Raw genomic sequence first — 13,886 nt, 5'->3', positions numbered from 1 at the left:
CAGAAATACAACTTTCCCGAAGTGGATCCTTTGTCCGAACCACCCAGGGCATTGGAACTGATTCCAGAGGCTGACCCAAAACGATGTCGCCACAGAAGAGGTAGACGGAGCGACCTTCTGGTCAGACTTTGGAGGCGCGCGCACCACCCACCACTTCCGAGTATATTACGTGCTAATGTCCAGTCTCTAGATAACCAGGTAGACAAAATTAGGGCAAGGGTTGCTTTCCAGAGAGACATCAGGGATTTTAACATACTCTGTTTCATGGAAACATGTCTCTCTCGGGATATGCTGTCGGAGTCAGTACAGCCACCGGGATTCTTTGTGCGTCACGGCGACAGAAATAAACATTTCTCCGGGAAGAAGAAGGGTGGGGTAGCATATTTCATGATTAACGACTCATGGTGTAATTGTAACAACATACAGGAACACAAGTATTTTTGTTCACCTGACCGACAATTGACCTCACAATCAAATGCTGACCGTATTATCTCCCAAGAGAATTCTCGTCGGTTATTGTCACAGCCGTGCATATCCCCCCTCAAGGCGATACCACAACGGCACTCAAGGAACTTTACCGGACTTTATGCAAACTGGAAACCATATATCTTGAGGCTGCATTTATTGTAGTAAGGGAACACCCCCCTGAAATGTACAAAAATTAATGGGAAGTCATTGGCACTGGACAAACCATATACACGGTGTCCAATACCACTCAATTCGGCGTTGTTTAATTCAAAGTTGATTGCAAATGCCATATGGCAAATGCCAAGTGTAACACTTTAAAAATCCAACAGGTGGCGAGTGCGCTCCACCGTGGTTTTTCATATTGCAAATGTAACGCAAGTCAACATCCAAAAGTAACATTTTGAAAAACTGAACATTTTTTCAAAAACTTATCACCCCCTTAAAAAAGTGCTTTCTGGACCGTTTTTCAAAATTCTTTCGATTTTTGTGTCAATTACACATGTATAAGAACTGTATCAACATACTTTAGTCATATTTTGTTATATATATATTTTTACTTGTGCATAAGGCATATGTTTTGTCCATTTGCAATATGATTTCATAGGAAGTCAAAGTCAAAAGTCACTTTTTTTTGGCCAAATGCCATAAGAAATGTCCAAATGCAATATGAAAGATTTGAAAATGCCAAATCAGGATGTTATGTCCATTTGCCATGTACCATCACGAATTTGGCATGCTCAAAAATCCTGCAGGAATGTGAAATTGACTCGCCTGATGAACTCAGGATGGCCGGGCAGTGGTTCTTCTCCATCGCTCGTTGTGTTGATTTCATCATGTCCATTTGGTGATGTTTTTTCACTGTTGCAAATGCACTGTGCATTTGCAATCCTGCAGGAATGCGAAATTGACTGGCCCGATGAACTCGGGATGGCTGGGCAGTGATTCTGGTTCCTCTCCATCACTTGTTGGGGTTGATTTCAGAATGTCACTTTGGTGATGGTACCTCACTGTTTAACCCTTTCATGCGTGAGTTCCAAATATCTCTAACGGTCGCCCCAGCGCAAGTTTTTTTATGCACGTGATGTTAGAATGTTCTCTCCATTCCAGAATGTGATTGATACGTATAACAGTACATTTTATCCGCGCTGCCCTCAAACTAAAGCACGCAGCCTGTTTATATTTATAGGTTGTTTTAACTTCAATTTCAAATGATTTGAAGTTTTTATTTTCTAAAAACAGTTTGAATTTAGGTGTGTTCCGCCTCCTCATTCATTCACATAAAAATAGTCATTTTTACTTTTGCAGATAATTAAATTTTTGGGACATTTCTGACACGGACAAAATTCCCCAAGCACTTCCCAATTGTTTGTGCAGTTCACGTCTGCAGACATTTGCTCATCTCCCGTCAGAACAGGATCTGCACACGTGTTCACATTTTCCATTCCACATTTCTATTGTAGCGTACTGTATGTATATGGAGCATAATATATTAGTGTATATTCTTTATCACCGCGGACACGTGAGGTAGCGTTACTCATTTTATAACCTTTATGGTGTTATTGTCAATCATGCTTACCTAGCTACATTCTTCTATTAGCTCTGTAAAACAATGCTAGTTGCATCAGAGAACTATTAGCTTGTGTTGTATTTTGAAGCTACCCTGGCCTTATGACTCCCAAGTGGCGCAGCGGTCTATGGCACTACATCTCAGTGCTAGAGGTGTCACTACAGACACCCTGGTTCAAATCCAGGCTGTATCCCAACTGGCTGTGATTGGGAGTCCCATAGTGCAGCGCACAATTGGCCCAGCGTTGTCCGAGTTTGGCCGGTGTAGGCCATCATTGTAAATAATAATTTGTTCTTAAATTACTTGCCTAGTTAAATAAATAAAAAATATGACCATGGTTTGTTTATTTGGTCTATTCAGCATAGCTCTGTTCTGCCCTGCCTTGCCCCCCTTGTGGAGCTCAAAAGTTAGTTTCTTACTGTTATAACTCAAATCTGTGATTTTGTCAATGCAATAAACTATTTTTTATAGCAGTTTTTATTATGTTACTTCTTTGTAGTATTGTTTTATTGCTATATCCTTATATTGTATTCTAATGAATAATTCCTCTTTATTCTGTACTTTCAGAAACCAGAAACATTATTTGCCAATATCATAACTGGAGCTGGACATCTTTGGAGCTGAAGAATGAGGACAGCTTTTGTATGCTAACGTACACTCCTTAACAGTAGTACTGGATGAAAACACAGCAAGAAAACACATAGGCCAATATGTAATATTCATCTATTTTATTGCAGTATTGGTAGTTGGTTCAACAACTTGTTTTACTAGAGGACAAAAAACTGAATATGCATAACCCAAATTTAATATCCATGCAGTGACTGAACAACAACTGCATTTCCACCCCCATCTCTAAAGGCATAGTATCATGGCAGGTCACCTGTCAAGTCACCTGTCAGGTCAGTCAGTCACTTATTGCTGCAGATGTGCTCAATAATGCTTGAGTATGTGATACTCCTCAAAGCATGGTGAAATACATAGAGGTGTATCACAAGCTAAACACATGTATTTTGTCATCTTCCTCTACTTACTTCTCCTGGCGCCAGACAGGCAGACTTTGCAATGCCTCCGTGTGCGACTACCTTGAGAAGCAGTTTGAGGGACTTTGCAGGGAAAATGCCATGCAGTGAGGCGTAGGGGGATTGTCTGCAGCAGGACGGCCCCCAGTGGATGGGCGCCGAGGGGTGTGGTGCTCCTCTAGCAGCTCTCTCATGAGGTTCTCTCTGTATTTTTGGTAGGTAATTACTTTACCTATGAGGGAATGGGGAGGATGAGGAAAGGGAGAGGATGATGAGGCAGTGGGTAGGTGGGTGAGATATTGTCACTATAGTTGCATAATGGATTTGTGTGTGAACTGTACATGCAATTACAAAAATACCTTGTTCAGTAATCATCTCACCTGTTAGTTGATGGTGAACTATGCTGCCGTTGAGGACAGCAGTATCGATCAGATGGAAAAACATCTTCTTATACCACTTGGTCGTTTTCCGAGTGCATTCCACAAAGCTGTTTATCATGTCCGCCTTATCCACGGCCCCCATTTTGAGGTTATAATCAAGCACACAATCTGGTTTGATCAATCTCTCTCCGGTCAGGTGGTCCACCTTCCCTGTGGCCGACATGGTTGCTGTATGGACAGTGGAGAGGACATGGACGTCTCGCTTGTCATGCCACTTTACTGCCAGCTGTTGACCGTTCTCCTGGAACTCCACCTCCCTTCTCTGCATCTTCCTGCATCCGAATGCCGGCATCCCCTTCCGGTTCGACCTGACTGTGCCACAGGCCCCTGTGCTGTTGGAGAGTAGATGTTGGAAGAGTGTGGGACTGCTGTACCAATTGTCCACGTACAAAGTGTGTCCCTTGCCGAGATGAGGAGCCAGCATGGTCATCACCATGGACCCTGACACCCCAAGCCCCTCATAATGTTTGATGTCAGTGGTGGACCCTGTGTAAACTATAAAATCCTGGACAAATCCTGTCTTCACGTCGCACATGACAAAGAACTTGACTCCAAACCTGTGCCTTTAGGAGGGAATATATTGACGGAACGCCAGCCTACCTTTCCATAACATCAGGTACTCATCAATGCATAGGTCCTTGTATGGCACAAAGACCCGACCAAATGCTGATGTCAGGCTGATAAGAACATTTATTTTGTATAACGGGTCACTTAGGATGGTAGTAGCATTGTTGATTAAATGCAGGCATCGCAGCAGAACTAGGAAGCGATCTTGGGAAAAGAGGGTGGCAAAGAAGGGAGTTGCAAACATAGGATCTGTGCTCCAGTATTCTCTTAGGGAGTTCTTCTTTACTATTCCCATGAGAAGGAATGTCTCCAGGAAGGTATACATTTCACTAATTGTGGTTGTCACCCATTTAGCTATTTTCCCCTCACTCCTGGCTCTCTTTTCTCCTGTAGCTCTAAGGCATAGCGATTGGTCTCCTCAACTATGTCTCCCACCAGCTCCTCTGTCAGAAATAACTTGAACCACTCTGCCTCAGTTGGAAATGGCAAGGGGTGTTGCACTCCAGACTGGGACTCGTCAAAGCAAACAGCAGGGCCAGGAGGGGTGAAATGACTGGTGGCCTTCCAGCTACCACAGAACTCCTGCACTTTATCCACTGTCTGTCTGCCTCCATCACCACCAGCATCTTCAAAGGGACCTGGTACTTCCTCAGTGGACAAGGGAAATTCAGATTCAGGGTTCTCAATGACTACAAGGTTGGGGGGCAGCTCCTCACTGTCAGAATCTGATTCCTGACTTTCATACTCAGACTCATTGTCAGAATTTGAAAAAATCTCCAGAATTTCCACATTTGTGAGTTGTCTCCTTTTGAAAGACATTGTTAATGCTACAGCTTAGCTCACTAGCTACATACATAAACAACTACACTGAATGGCGCAGAGTGGGAGGTTACGTGGTTGACTGCCGGCACGCGCCACTTGTATCAATAAATCACTATCAGAAAATGTTTTGTGTGGCAATTATTTGTGTATTTACGGTTTTATTCACATGTTTTCAATTCTAGGTGACAAATCATGCATTCCGATTCTTGCACAGATTGTAATGGGAACATATTATGTGTGTAAAATACTTTTTTGAAGGTTGTACTGATTATGATGAGCTAAGCTAATTCCAGCTGTGTAGCCATGTTTGTTGACATACAATGCATTCTGGGATTCACGTCAGTTTGACCAAAGATGTTATAACAAAATGAGGTAAGAGTTCACAAATTTTTTGAGGACTTACGGAAATTAATGGTGGGATGTGAACGACGGTAGATGACACACCCCTTCAACATGCATACTATAAACAGACCAAACTCATCTTGCTTCTCTTATTATCTTCGGTTTCTGTGAGGAAAAAATGCATGGCTGCGCGCTGAAACTAATCGTCGGATTACTTTCGATTTCTATAAAGTGTTTTACCTAGTTATTTCGATCAATGGTGAGCTCACCCGCGATGTGATTAATTCTATATTGCTATTAGCTAATTCATATTGTAGTTTATGTCAGCCGAGAGTTAGAAAATATGACTGCTTGTGTTGGGTCAATCTTTCCTCAGCGCTAGGACAAATGTAGCCTACATTTTTCGGGTTAGGATGATTGTGTTATGCTATATTTACTTCTGTGAATATCTGAACAATACATCCAAAAATAAACTGCTGACATTCTGGACATAACTTTGTAAGGACTGTGTTTGTGTAAATAGTTTCTGAAAAAAGTGTGGCCAGCTCAAACGCTGATTGTTGCGTCATTCGAAACTGCCGTTCTAAACGAGCATTCTAAATGAGTGTTCTAAACACACGGGTGTGATCGTACGCTTCAGGGACCACTGTAGAACGATCACACCCGTGTGATGGTACGTGTGAAAGGGTTAAACATATTGCAAATGGACAAAAGTCACCAGCAAGTCACCGTCCATCAGTCAATTAGATATCATTCTGACACCAAACTGATACAAACTGACACCACACCCACTTTTTCCAACTCGTTTAGAAGCCAACTATCACATACTTCAGAGCTGGCCCAAAATTCACAATACCTTCTGTTCAAACCATAATAAAAACGTAAAACACGTAGTTACGTTCTAGCTGCGTGTCCAGTTCTGACGTTATGTGTAGGCCTAGCTGAGGCGACCCCGAATCCCAAGTTTCGGCTCGATAGGTCATTTGGTGCCCGAGCAAGACCTTAATTGGTGCTGAAAATCCACTTTTTTCCATGCCTTGCTACGGGGTCCTTGAATGAGCTATCGGACAGAAACATTGGGGTCCGTCTATATGGGCCGAGGCGGTCGCAATGCACCTAGCCTTGCGACTCTGGGACATTTCTAAATGTCTGCATTTTTGTGATGCGAAAATGAATTGAAGTTATTGCAAATGTAAGAGGCTGTTTCTCGGTCCGAGAACCTTCTAGAGCCTACTCACCACGCACTATCGACCTGAGGTCTAGAACAGGTTTCTAAAGTTTCAGAACTCTATGTCTGACGGTTCTTTTTTAGCTCGAACAAAGGTAACTATTGCAGGCACTGTCTGTCTCTCCTTCCAAGCTGTGTGTGTGTGTGATTTAGATTTTCTTTGAAATTTTATGGGAGTCATGACTGATTTACAGTTCATGAGGGTTGCCTAATCGCACATATGATCTGACTTTTTTAACCCTTCGAAACAGCCCCTGTTACACCAATTATGGCACTTCCGGTTGGCACAGGAAGCTATAAGTAAACACATATCCTCATTCTGGTATGCTTTTACAGAATCCTGAGTTTTAAGTCTTTACGTTAAGGACTGATTGATTTACACAGGGTTGAAAACACTATTTCTATCAAACTGCAGGTTGGGTATGGAAAAACACTTTTAGGGTGATTTTTAACCACTTCCGGTTGCTTCAGGAAGCTTTCTTGGGGTAAGCTCTTACAGAATCCTGAGGTTAAAGTCTTTATGTTAAGAATGGACTAATCTACACAGGGTTGCAGGAATGCAGTCATTTTCACATTTCCAAGTTATGTAGATCAAAATATCTTTTGGGTGAATTGAACCACTTCCGGTTGCTCCAGGAAGCTTAGAATCGACACAGGTAGACCTCATAGTGGCCTGATGGATTGTCATTGAAGACAGGTTCATAAGGCATTATTAACCCACATAGGCTCTAAGTTGAATTTAGGGGAGCAGGAAATGTATTCCTATGGGGAGAGATGTCATTGTAATCGGTGAGATTTTACCATTAAGGGTTAATGCCACACGGTCAAGGTTAGGCTTGCACAGATCGGGAGGACCTCAGGAACGTACCTGAGGTCAAATTGTGCTTCTCACCCTAACGGTTCTCTCACTGTCACCCAAAAGCAAATGACATTTAGGGCCAGGCTTAATTTTGGGCCTTCTTTTTTTCAAGGTCGCTGCACTCAGAGCGAGCTACGGTCAAGCGGGGCGTCTCGTTGAACTCGGCACAGTCTGGAGACTATGGTGATGCCATTTTGTTGTGTTGATTTCAGAATGCCAATAAACAAATTGCAAATGTACAAAAGTCAACTAGCAAGTCAGTGTCCATCGGTCAATTAGATGTCATTCTGACACCAAACTGATACCAATTGACACCAAACCCACTTTTCCCAACTCATTTAGGAGCCAACTATCACATATTTCAGAGCAGGCCCATAATTCACAGCGCCTTCAGTTTAAAACATAATAAAAACGTAAAACACATAGTTACGTTCTAGCTGCGGGTCCAGTTCTGACATTATGTGTAGGCCTATGTGAGGCGACCCTGAATCCCGAGTTTCGGCTTGATAGGTCCTTCGGTGCTGAAAATTGGTGCTGAAAATCCACTTTTTTCCTTTTTGCCTTGCTACGGGGTCCTTGAATGAGCTATCGGACAGAAACATTGGGGTCTGTCTCTATGGGCCGAGCCGGTTTCAATGCACCTAGTTTTGCGTCTCTGAGACTTTTCTAAATGTCGTCATTTTCGTAATGGTCAAAATGGTCTTTCTTTGAAATTTTATGGGAGAAATTACTGATTTACAGTTCATGGGGGTTGCCTAATCACACATATGAAGTTTTGAAAAGATCTGACCTTTTTAACCCTTCGAAACAGCACCTATGACACTATTTTAAGGCACTTCCGGTTTACACAGAAAGCTGAAAGTGAACACATATCCTCCTTGGGGTAGGCAATTATAGAATTTTGAGTTTTAAGTCTTTATGTTAAGAACTGACTTATGTACGGAGGGTTTAGTGAGTGTGTGTTATTTCAGAAAATCACAGAAATCTCGCAGAGCTCTGAAGCACACTTTAAAAAGATTCGTAATGAAAACTATTTTTGAACATCACCAATTTGACATTGTACGATTTCTCTTAAATGACGATAGATAAATGACTGGTTCTTTTTTATTGACACCGGAGGTTCCTTTACTTTGACGTGAAGCGGAAAAATTATTGCTCTATTTTCATTTTGGACCTTTAATCCCAGAAAAATGGCCATAACTCAAAAACCGTTGAGGCCTAGACGCCATCTTGTTCGGGGCCAACTGCCCATTATGCCAAACCTATGCTCACCAAGGTTCGGCTTCAAAATATTTTCCGTTTAGGAGATAAGGCCACGTCGTGATTCGTGATGTTTTGTACATTTGCAATATGATTCCATTCGCCCTCTTGTGGGATTTACCGGGACAGTGGAAAAATGAACAAAATTTGATTATTTTATCAAAAGGAAACTGAGTTCGTTTGATGACTTCCTGGAAGATCCGGCCCTGTCGCACGGCCCGACGCCGGCCGCAAATTTTACAAACGTTTTCGGACGTCTAGTAAGGGACCGTACATTTGCAATGTGGTCTTTCTCACTAACCATATGGCAAATGTCAAAATGTTCCCTTAAGGTATGGCAGAAACTCAAACAGGATGTACCTGTGACAGGACTATTCAACGCTGGTCTGACCAATCGAAATCCACGCTTCAAGATTGTTTTGATCACGTGGACTGGGACTGTTCTTGGGAGCCTCAAAGAATAACATTGATAATACGCTGATTCGATGAGTGAGTTTATAAGGAAGTGCATAGGAGATGTTGTACCCATTGTGACTATTAAAACCTACCCTAACCAGAAACTGTGGATAGATAGCAGCATTCGCGCAAAACTGAAAGTGCAAACCACCGTTTATAACCATGGAAAGCTGACTGGGAATATGGCCGAATACAAACAGTGTGCATAGGCGATGTTGTACCCACTGTGATTATTAAAACCTAACCTAACCAGAAACTGTGGATAGATGGCAGCATTCGTGGCAGCATATTCAATCTCTCCCTATCCCAGTCTGCTGTTCCCACATGCTTCAAGATGGCCACCATTCTCCTGTACCCAAGTAGGCAAAGGTAACTAAACTAAATGACTATCGCCCCATAGCACTCACTTCTGTCATCATGAAGTGCTTTGAGAGACTAGTCAAGGATCATATCACCTCCACCTTACCTGTCACCCTAGACCCACTTCAATTTGCGTACCGCCCCAATAGGTCCACAGACGATGCAATTGCCATCACTCTGCACACTGCCATATTGCTCCTGGACAAGATGAATACCTATGTAAGAGTGCTGTTCATTGACTACAGCTCAGCATTCAACACCATAGTACCCTTCAAGCTCATCAATCAGCTTGAGGCCCTGGGTCTCAACCCCGCCCTGTGCATTTGGGTCCTGGACTTCCTGACGGGCCGCCCCCAGGTGGTAAACAACATCTCCACTTCGCTGATCCTCAACACTGGGGCCCCACAAGGGTGCGTGCTCAGCCCCCTCCTGTACTCCCTGTTTACCCATGACTGCGTGGCTATGCACGTCAAGTTTTTAGACGACACAACAGTAGTAGGCTTGATTACCAACAACGACAAGACAGCCTACAGGGAGGAGGTGAGGGCACTCGAAGTGTGGTGTCAGGAAAACAATATCTCACTCAACAAAACAAAGGAGATGATCAGGGACTTCAGGAAACAGCAGAGGGAGCACCCCCCCTATCCACAGCAGTGGAGAAGGTGGAAAGTTTTAAGTTCCTCTGCATACACATCACGGACAAACTGAATTGTTCCACCCACACAGACAGTGTGGTGAAGAAGGCACAAAGCATGTCTTCAACCTCAGGAGGCTGAAGACATTGGGCTTGTCACCTAAAACCCTCACAAACTTTTACAGATGCATAATTGAAAGCATCCTGTCGGGCTGCATATTCGCCTGGTACGGGAACTGCACCGCCCATAACCGCAGTGCTTTCCAGAGGGTGGTGCGGTCTGCACAACGCATCACCAGGGGCAAACTACCTGCCCTCCAGGACACCTACAGCACCCGATGTCACAGGAAGGCCAAAAAGATATTCAAGGACAACAACCACCTGAGCCACTGCCTGTTCACCCCTCTACCATCCAGAAGGCGAGGTCATTACAGGTGCATCAAAGTTGGGACCGAGAGACTGAAAAACAGCTTCTATCTCAAAGCCATCAGACTGTTAAACAGCCATCACTAACACAGTGAGGCTGCTGACTACATTCAGACTTGAAATCATTGGTCACTTTAATAAATGGGATCACTAGTCACTTTAATATTGCCACATTAATAATGTTTACATAACTTGTGTTACTCATCTCATATGTAGATACTGTATTTTGTAACATCTATTACATCTTGCCTATACCGCTTGGCCATTGCTCATCCATATGTTTATATCTAAACTCAGCAAAAAAAGAAACGTCCTCTCACTGTCAACTGCATTTATTTTCAGTCAACTTAACATGTGTAAATGTTTGTATGAACATAACAAGATTCAACAACTGAGACATAAACTGAACAAGTTCCACAGACATGTGACTAAAATAAATTGAATAATGTGTCCCTGAACAAAGGGGGGGGTCAAAATCGAAAGTAATAGTTAGTATCTGGTGTGGCCACCAGCTGCATTAAGTACTGCAGTGTATCTCCTCCTCATGGACTGCACCAGATTTGCCAGTTCTTGCTGTGAGATGTTATCCCACTCTTCCACCAAGGCACCTGCAAGTTCCCAGACATTTTTTGGGGGAATGGCCCTAGCCCTCACCCTCCAATCCAACAGGTCCCAGATGTGCTCAATGGGTTTGAGATCCGGGCTCTTCGCTGCCATGAGGGTCAGGATGAGCCTGCAGGAAGGGTACCACATGAGGGAGGAGGATGTCTTCCCTGTAATGCACAGCGTTAAGATTGTCTGCAATGACAACAAGCTCAGTCCAAAGATGCTGTGACACACCGCCCCAGACCATGACGGACCCTTCACTTCTAAATCGATCTCGCTCCAGAGTACAGGCCTCGGTGTACAGGCCTCCTGTCTGGTCCAGCGATGGTGGGTTTGTGCCCATAGGTGACATTGTTGCCGGTGATGTCTGGTGAGGACCTGCCTCACAACAGGCCTACAAGCCCAGGTTCTCTCAGTCTATTGTGGACAGTCTGAGTACTGATGGAGAGATTGTGCGTTCCTGGTGTAACCCGGGCAGTTTTTGTTGTCATCCTGTACCTGTCCCGCAGGTGTGATGTTCGGGTGTACCGATCCTGTGCAGATGTTGTTACACATGGTCTGCCACTGCTAGGATGATCAGCTGTCTGTCCTGTCTCCATGTAGCACTGTCTTAGGTGTCTCAAAGTACAGACATTGCAATCTATTGCCCTGGCCACATCTGCAATCCTCATGACTCCTTGCAGCATGCCTAAGGCATGTTCATGTGTAGGGACCCTGGGCATCTTTCTTTTGGTGTTTTTCAGAGTCAGTAGAAAGGCCTCTTTAGTGTCCTAAGTTTTCATAACTGTGACCTTAATTGCCTACCGTCTGTAAACTGTTAGTGTCTTAACGACCGTTCCACAGGTGCATGTTCATTAATTGTTTATGATTCATTGAACAAGCATGGGAAACAGTGTTTAAGCCCTTTACAATGAAGATCTGTGAAGTTTTTTGGATTTTTACGAATTATCTTTGAAAGACAACTTTCCTGAAAAGTTTGCTGCGTTTATAGATTTTTATTCCATTCCTTTACTTAGATTGTGTGTATTAGGTAGTTGTTGTGGAATTGTTTGATTACTTGTTAGATATTGCTGCACTGCCGGAACTAGAAGCACAAACATTTTGCTACACTCGCAATAACATCTGCTAACCATTGTGCACTTCCGCACCCTCTCCTCCCTCTCCTCTCTCACCTACAGTTTCCTGCTTCAAACTTAAGTATAATTCTACAATTTCTGATTCCTGTAGTGACATATCTATCCCTGGCCATGAGGAACCCCCCAGGTTAAGATGTGATTAAATCAAAAGGATGATTATAATCCAGATACAAGGATCCCATAGGGATTATCTGAGAGTTGAGTTGGGGTGTGTGCTGAAAGAGTAGGATCACAAACATCTTCAGTTGAGAACTTAATCTGTTTGAGCACGGGCTGTTGTTATAGCATCAACCCCATCAAGGTCACAACTGTGACCTCTTCACCTTTCCCTGCGTTGAGATCAGCACTTCTTTCACCTTTTCACCTCGCGTGAGAGCAGCACTCTGAGGCTTGATGCCATTTTCCTTCAAGAGTGGCTGAATAACGTGCCTTCAGTTTGTTCAATAATGCACCGGGGTTAGACTGGGAAAAAGAGATAATACTTTATGCTTTCTCTGTTAAAGGTAATCTTATGTACATCAACATGACGTCCCCATAACATCACCATTTTGTCGCCATTACATCAACGTAATATCGAACACCTTAACCTTACAACATTTGACCTTTTAACATAAGCCTTTGTCATAATGTCATAACCTTTGGCCTATGTCATAATGTCACCATAATGTATCCATAACGTAACGTTTGATCCAAGTCAAGCACTGATTGGTCCTCTAGGAACAGCCTGATTACTGTAATTTATAACATTGTTAACTTGGACTTATATGTCTGCTCTGTCTCCCTGTCTGGTCTGTCTTCCTGTACCTGTGTCCTTGTCTTGTCTTTGACCATGTCTGGTCTTTCTACCTATTTCCCTGTACTTGTCGTCTTGTCTTCCTGTACCTGTCTACTTGTCTCCCTGTACCTGTCTCTCTATCTGGACTGACTCCATGTTGCCCTGTCTGGTATGTCTCCCATTCTGCCTGTCTGGACTGTCTCCCTGTCTGGTCTGTCTGAACTGCCTCCCTGTCTGGACTGCCTCCCTGTCTGGTCTGTCTGGACTGTCTGGAATGCCTCCCTATCTAGTCTGTCTGGGCTGCCTCCCTGTCTGGTCTGTCTGGACTGCCTCCCTGTCTGGTCTGTCTGGACTGCCTCCCTGTCTGGTCTTTCTGGACTGTCTGGACTGTCTCCCTGTCTGGTCTTTCTGGACTGCCTCCCTGTCTGGACTGCCTCCCTGTCTGGTCTGTCTGGACTGTCTGGAATGCCTCCCTGTCTAGTCTGTCTGGGCTGCCTCCCTGTCCGGTCTGTCTGGACTGTCTCCCTGTCTGGTCTTTCTGGACTGTCTGGACTGTCTCCCTGTCTGGTCTTTCTGGACTGTCTCCCTGTCTGGTCTGTCTGGACTGTCTGGACTGCCTCCCTGTCTGGTCTGTCTGGACTGTCTGGTCTGTCTACCTGTCTCCCTGTCTGGTCTGTCTACCTGTCTCCCTGTCTGGTCTGACTCCATGTACCTGTCTCCCTGTGTCCCTGTCTGGTCTCTCTCCCTGTACCTGTTTCACTGTGTCCCTGTCTGGTCTCATCTCCCTATGCCTGTCGCCCTGTTGCCCGGTCTGGTCTGTCTCCCTGTCTGGTCTTTCTCCTTGTACCTCTCTCCGTGTCTTATGTCTTCCTGTTATTGTCTTGTCTGTTTGGTCTGTAGAGACGGAAGGTCATGTCTCTG

General features: G+C 44.1%; 1 protein-coding gene across 1 annotated transcript in view; it reads right to left on the bottom strand.

Moving 5' to 3' along the window:
• The window catches only part of LOC121838636 (NLR family CARD domain-containing protein 3-like), a 733,752-nt gene that overhangs the window by 545,987 nt on the left and 173,879 nt on the right, over positions 1-13,886 (bottom strand). The window lies entirely within an intron of this gene.

This window comes from Oncorhynchus tshawytscha, linkage group LG17, assembly GCF_018296145.1.
Source record: "Oncorhynchus tshawytscha isolate Ot180627B linkage group LG17, Otsh_v2.0, whole genome shotgun sequence".
Taxonomy (NCBI): Eukaryota; Metazoa; Chordata; class Actinopteri; order Salmoniformes; family Salmonidae; genus Oncorhynchus; species Oncorhynchus tshawytscha.
The sequence above is the reverse complement of the archived record's forward strand: the minus strand, read 5'-3'. Positions and strand labels throughout refer to the sequence as shown.